The sequence below is a fragment of the Clupea harengus genome, unplaced genomic scaffold, assembly GCF_900700415.2.
Source record: "Clupea harengus unplaced genomic scaffold, Ch_v2.0.2, whole genome shotgun sequence".
Lineage (NCBI taxonomy): Eukaryota > Metazoa > Chordata > Actinopteri > Clupeiformes > Clupeidae > Clupea > Clupea harengus.
This window is the reverse complement of record NW_024879663.1, coordinates 24178-30930: the sequence shown is the minus strand read 5'-3', so window position 1 is coordinate 30930 and position 6753 is coordinate 24178.

Below are 6753 nucleotides of genomic sequence, written 5' to 3'. Positions count from 1 at the left end.
ATCCCATTATTCATTTTTCTCCTCATTTTTGACAAATTCATTAATTTACTTAGAATTTATAGCATTTATTCACTATAGATAGCAGCACCCTTTAGGTATTTTTTTTTTTCAGATTTACTCTTCTGTGCTGATTTCTTAAAAATGTGAAACACATTGACCACTGTTGTCTTACCTTGTTACCATGAAATTGAATCTGTTGGACAACCACTTCGTCTAGCTGGCCAAACTCCATCATTCGGACCTGATCTAACATTCTGTGTTGCCAGTCTGACTTGATTCTCACAGTGTACATCCTGATGACTTAAATGGGATTGGAGTTTATGTTATGTGGTTCAGTCTAAAGATGGAATCTTTACTTCAAGTTGGCATAGTTTTTACTAATTCATTTTTTTCTATGGGCTCAAATTTTTCCCTGCAGGGTTCAAGACATAACATGGAACTTACACTTTTCTCATATCCCATAATCAGATGAATCAGAATCAGCATGTCAGTTTTCATCCAGTACATGTGTGAGTGTGTGTTAAAGAAAACGGTGTTACCTATCAAGTCATCTAAAAAATCTTACTGGTGTGTCTATAGCAGTAAAAGTCACAAGGAAGGGAGCTGAGGAGTCTACAGTCGTGGTGCCAGACATCAAATGATGTAGTGTGTTAATGTCCCTAACAGGACTATAAGACTTGACTAAGACTTGAATTAAATTCAGCTGGCTTTAGTATTGCGATGACAAATAATCTTTGTACTTAGTGCGATTAAATTGTTTTGCAGCTTTGTGACAGGCTGACTGGATGCTGTTAAACATACTATCATTTTTCTTAGAGGCCAAACGTGCCATCTTTCTCTCCCTTTTGTAGTTATATCCAGCACAATTTAATGTAAATGTTAAATAGATTAGGTACTCACCTATTAGGTTTCAACATTGACTAAGTAGAACACTTGGCAACAGCAGCAACTGTGAAATGTCATTATATCATCTACAGAGAGAATGTCTTGTTTGGGCAAAGGAAATTGGAGGGTTACTACTTTTGCGGTGTACCAATGTCAAGGATAACACAGCCTCCATCAATACCTTCTGGTGGAGACAACTGAAATGTTCAGCAATATGATGAATACCTGGCACCTTCTGCAAATATCCTCTTTAGATTTTCATATAATTTACGTCAACCGTGACACCTGAAATGGTAGACTTAACCCTAAGTAGGTCAGCATGAATTGAAAACCACATGTATTTGAAGGAAGCCTGGACAAAACATCCAGCATAATGAATGGTGCCTGCTGTGCGTCCAGGGAATATCTGTTTTGTCTTGAGTCCTTGGACACCGCTGAAGAAGAATTTAAAGTCTCCCCATCGGTACACACTGTGCAAAAGACACATCGGTTTTTGATTAGCAGTCAGGTTTACCCATTGGATTTGAAATACCTTTTTGTCAAAATAAATCTATCCCCTTCATTGTCACTTTTTTTAAACACATCTTAAATGGAATCGAGAGAGAAAAAACTGCTTGCTTTAGGTAATTATGTTATTATCTCCCCTTGAAATTATGAGATGAGAATTTTGTCCAACTACTAATTGCTGTCATTATGTCTGAAAATACATCAGTTAACACAAAGGTACATGTCTCTTTTAACAGCCCAAGCAGAGAAGCTAGTAAAAGACCGGTAAAATGTAAGAAAAGGGAAGGATAGTAGTCAGAAAAGGTTGTCTTTTCCTATTTCATGATTATTGTTATCTTTTGAAAGTCATGCTTTTAAGTCACAAACTAAATTCCGTGTGGTATTTTTGGACCTCGCTAATGCGTTCAGTGCCAGGGTTAGTGCCACACAGTCTGTTGTGGAAGGCATTCAGCTACTCTCAGGTCCCTGAGAAGCTTTCAGCGTTTCAGCTTTCAGGCAAAGCATATTTTGAGGATATCCAGTCGTGCTTCAACACAAGTAACTACACCATATCCTGGCAGCATTTGGAGATTGGTATCATGGCTGGATGCGCCATTTTATCATTGGCTTTCACCGTGGCAATGGAGGCAATTATATGGGCACCTAAAATGGGTTGTTGGGGGTGAGAGGCTGCAGGAGGGCACCCAGTTACCTCTCCGTATATGGTGATACTTACAACAACTCAACTGCTCCATGTACCCATCGGTTGTTAGCCAAGTTGAGTGACAGTCAGAAATGGGCAAGGATGAAAGTGAAACCAACAAACATAGCAGTGTATCTATCAATGTATTTTTGTTTTACATTGTTCTGCTTGTTTTGTTTTATTTGCTCTTTTTGTGTTTTTTGTTTTGTTTGTTCTGCTCTATGTAAAGCGTCTTATGGCACTTAGAAAAGCGCTATTTAAGTTTAAGGTATTATTATTATTATTATTATTATTATTTTATTGATGGTGAGGTGATTCCCTCTATTGTAGAGAAACCAGTGAAGAGCTTAGGCAGGTGGTACAATTCCACATTGAGTGACCGAGGACAGGTTGGAGTGCTTAGAGAGTACATTTTTAAGGCTATCAATATCATTGATGAGACCTTGTCTGGTCAATTTAAAATTATGGGGCTTGCAGTTTGGGCTTTTGGCTGCCTTTGACTGTGTATGACGTTGCTATTTCAGAGGTGGAAAAATTTGAGAGAGTCAATAAGGCAGTTAGGCTTGGGGTGCACAATGTCTAAGTAGCAGCATTGTATGGAAAAGGAATTTTGGAGTTACCAATGACCAGCTTGGTGGAGGGGTCCAAATATGCTAAGACAAGCCTGGAGATGACTTTGCCACAGTCCAGCAGTGAAGAACGCTACTCCAGTGGTGAAAACAGGGAAGTGGAATCCAAGAGAAGCGGTTCAACATGCAAAAGCCACATTACAGCATAGGGATATCATTTGGCAAGTACAGAGTGGAAGAGCAGGGTTTGGGTTAGGTTACAGTGGGATAAGACTACATTGCCAGAGAGGAGGCAGATGGTAACCAGCTTTGTTCACGAGCAAGAAGAGGAAACTAGACAAGCAGCAACGGCTTCTTAGGCAAGACAAGGACAATGGATGTGCTGGCATAATGTTGAGAAGAGGAAGATCATTTATTCTTCCTTTTCTCAATTAAATTCATTGTTGGAGCCAGTTATGAGGTCCTCCCAACTCTGCCGAGCCTTAGTTAGTGGGTGGGTGAAGACGGAAGCTGCAAGTTGTGTACGGGTATCGGCTCATGAAAACGTATTCCGTCTGGTTGTAAAACTAGCTTGACTCAGGGTCACTGCATGTGGAGACATAATCTGGTTTTAAAATAATTTAAGATCAAAGCACGGACAGTAGGCAGAACATGGGCAGAACAGTGGACAACAGGCACGTACAAACAGTACCAGCCGAAGGGGCAAAGTGTGGGATTATTGACAGGAAGAAGCTGAAGTATGCAGAGCTGGTGGCGGAAGCCAGGAAATGAGGTTGGCAAGCACACACAAGACCAGTGGAGATAAGTGCTATAGGGTTTGTAGCTAAATCAATCACTTGATCGCTTCAGTTGGATTTTCAAGGACGGTCACTCAAAAGAGCCTTAAAGGAGTTGACTGGGGCCGGTGAAAAAGCAAGCTGGTGGTTATGGCTGAGGTGCTCCCAGATTAGTTAGGGACATTAATTAACCCTCTATTACATGAAGAAGACTGTTGTGGCAAGATATTCTGGAAGTTGGCATGCTGGCATATTTGACACTTTGCAAGATCTTCTGGATTTTGGCATATCTAGCATTCTGCATCAATGGGCCATGGGTATAGCTGAAGAGATGTATAGTAGAAGAAGCCAGGTGTATCGGTTGTTGTGGAGAAGTCTCTCATTAATGTTTGAGTGTATCCTGAGGTGTATTTGTTGTTGTCTCTCTCTGGTATTGACATGTGTCCTAAGCCATCATGAATATGGAGGGGGGTGGTTCTGGGATGCCAGACACCACTGTTGAGCCTTCTGGGGGTGTTGTGGGCCTAATTCAATGAATCACAGACGAAGGCCCACTTGACAACCCCAGTGAAATGCCCAGTGAAATGCTCATGAAGATGTCTTTGATGTTGTCGTTAAGTATTGTTACTGTAAGTATCAGTATGACAGTTGCAGTGTACCCTGCTGCATTATAATACTATGAGTACTTGCATGTGACAGTGAGAGGCTTGGTCATTGTGGAAGGTCCCCAACCAATAGCACTAGGAATTTAACATCTTTTCCTATAACTAAATAATTTTTTTAAGTTAAAGTTGAATTCATTCTGGCTAGGATTTCACAAAACCGAACTCACTGTAAGCAGATACTGTGACAACGAATGCATGATATGTGCTGTTAACTGAGATACTTAAGTAGGAAGACGTCAGTCTCATTTCTTGGAAGCCTTTTTTTCCCGGGGGGGTGAGGGACTTTCAATTCGAGAAGAGTGAAGTCAGCCACAAAAGAAGCCAAGTAGCAGGAGGCAGCACACTTGAGTGGATCTTTATTTGATTCTCTCCAGTGGCAGACATGGCAAGACATTCAGGCGTCCCCCGCAAGGGGCTGTTGTCCGCATACCCACACCAATACAAACATCTCCATTACACCATCATTTCCACTCAAAAACAAAAAAAGATTGTCTATCTCCAGTTTTCCTCTCTTTATCAATGTGTAAAACTAGTCAAATATATCAGTGACTGAGAAAGGCTCACTCTTGGAAGTGTTTATGATTTCAGTCGATTAAAAGCATTATTTTACCATTTAAGGCAGCTGTTTAAATACTGTTAAAGATTGTCATTTCCCGATTCCTGAAAAGAAGTTTCCCTAAACATTTTTATTGGAAGCCTGTTGAGTTGGCAGGTCCCTTTGCCAGTCTTGAATGCCTTTTTTTTTCTTTGTCTGAGACTTATTAAGGAGATTGAAAGATTGCTGGATATTACTGTGTCACAGTGGAAATCTCAGTTAAAGTACCACAGGCCTCTTCTTCTCAGAAAGTAGGTCAACAATTCACCATCTGGTTCATTTGATGACAGTTTAGGGAAACCAGTGTACTGAAATTTCATGTGGTGTTGTGGATTAGGTTGGATCCTCAACTCAATAAAAATGCATATTGTCCTTCTGAGTCCTACTGTGCTTATACTTCATCAATGACTTGTACACTCAAATTTCTTCACACCATCTGCTATCTCATCCCATGTGATGGAAGCGCTTTCCAAAGATGAGATTACGCTCGGCTAAACTAACGCACGCACTGCATGCATGCAACAGCTTTCATAGTTCTCCTGGCTGTTTCCTGAGTATATTGCCCTTGTCTCGCCACCACGGTGTGTGTCTGAAATACACAAAAGCATTCACAGTCACTTATTTGCTGAGTGGACACAAGGCAGCTACTGGCTGGCCCCGACCCCAGGGACAGAGAGTCGGTTAATGTAACTGCCATGTGCTCTCTGCTGGCAGCCACTGAACTCATATGGTCATCTTCACTGGAGACAATGGGAACCGATGGGGAGACAGAGGATGTGAATGATTGAGAGGGAGTGAGAGTGAGGAGAAACAGAGAGAGAGGGAGAGAGAGAGAGAAGAAGAGAGAGAGAGATAGAGAGAGAAAGCGGGATAGAGAAGGAGAGAGAGAGAAGGAGAGAGAGGGAGAGAGAAGCAGAGAGAGAGAGAGAAAGAGGGATAGAGAAGGAGAGAGAGGAAGAGAGAGAGAGAGGGAGAGAGAGAAGGAGAGAGAGAGAGAAAGAGGGATAGAGAAGGAGAGAGAGAGGATGTGAATGATTGAGAGGGAGTGAGAGTGAGGAGAAACAGAAAGAGGGAGGGAGAGAAAGAGAGAGTTGTGGGCCATCTGCCATAGAATGTCCTGCCAAAACGAACACGCAATTTGACCTGTGATGATTGCCACATCTGACACATTGTCTGCATATGGAGGTCTGGCTCAGTGCACAACCTGATCGTGTTTAAATTGGTGCTTCACTTCTTGTGGCTTCCTGAATTTGGCTTTGGGCCTACCGTTGGGAAACGCTATACTGATTAAGTAAACATTTCATAGAACGCAAGATTTAATTGAGCAAGAGTGCATGCTGAAGAGACCAAGACTGTCTGCTGAAGCCGTGAACTGAAGAATGCAGAGAGCTGCAATTACCTCAGAAAGAGCCTTCATGGCTCACTGCGTGGCCGTTCACCTCCAGCGGTGTCAGGGACCAGAGGTGCCTTAAAGAGATTTTTTATCTTCAATAAAATATTTCATCCACCGTGAAACTAGACATTTGGAGAAACTTCGTCTTAACCTTGTCACAAAAATTTTACGCCATGCATTTTTGGGGTCATACAAATGATCTCTTCGACACATTTTTACTAAGCGCCCAGAAACATTAAACTGCCGTGTGTTTAACACTCTTCAGACTCAAATTAAATGCGGGCCACTAATTTTTCCTGTTTTCTTGTCTACTCCGTTGACTTGTAACGCTGTTACACCATCTGAATAAACAGCTGCCACTGAAACGGCCACTCTCACCAGCAAAGAGCAGTCGTCTTAGAATTTCAGGCCGTGGCTGAGGAGAAACAGGCAGCCTCACATTCAAAACAGGGTTACCTAATCCCTCCTTGCTGTCGGTGAGATAAGGTCCCACTATTGACATTACCAATCAAGGTCAAAACACGGAAAATAATGTCATAAGCCACAGCGATTTCCTATTTGGCACGTCAGGCACAGAGTTAAGTCAATGTGTTGTCGGGAGCACCGGTGTAAGGTCATTGTGAAAACATTATTGTTTTTCAATCACCTCTAAGGATTTAATGAACAGCAAACACCCCGTGG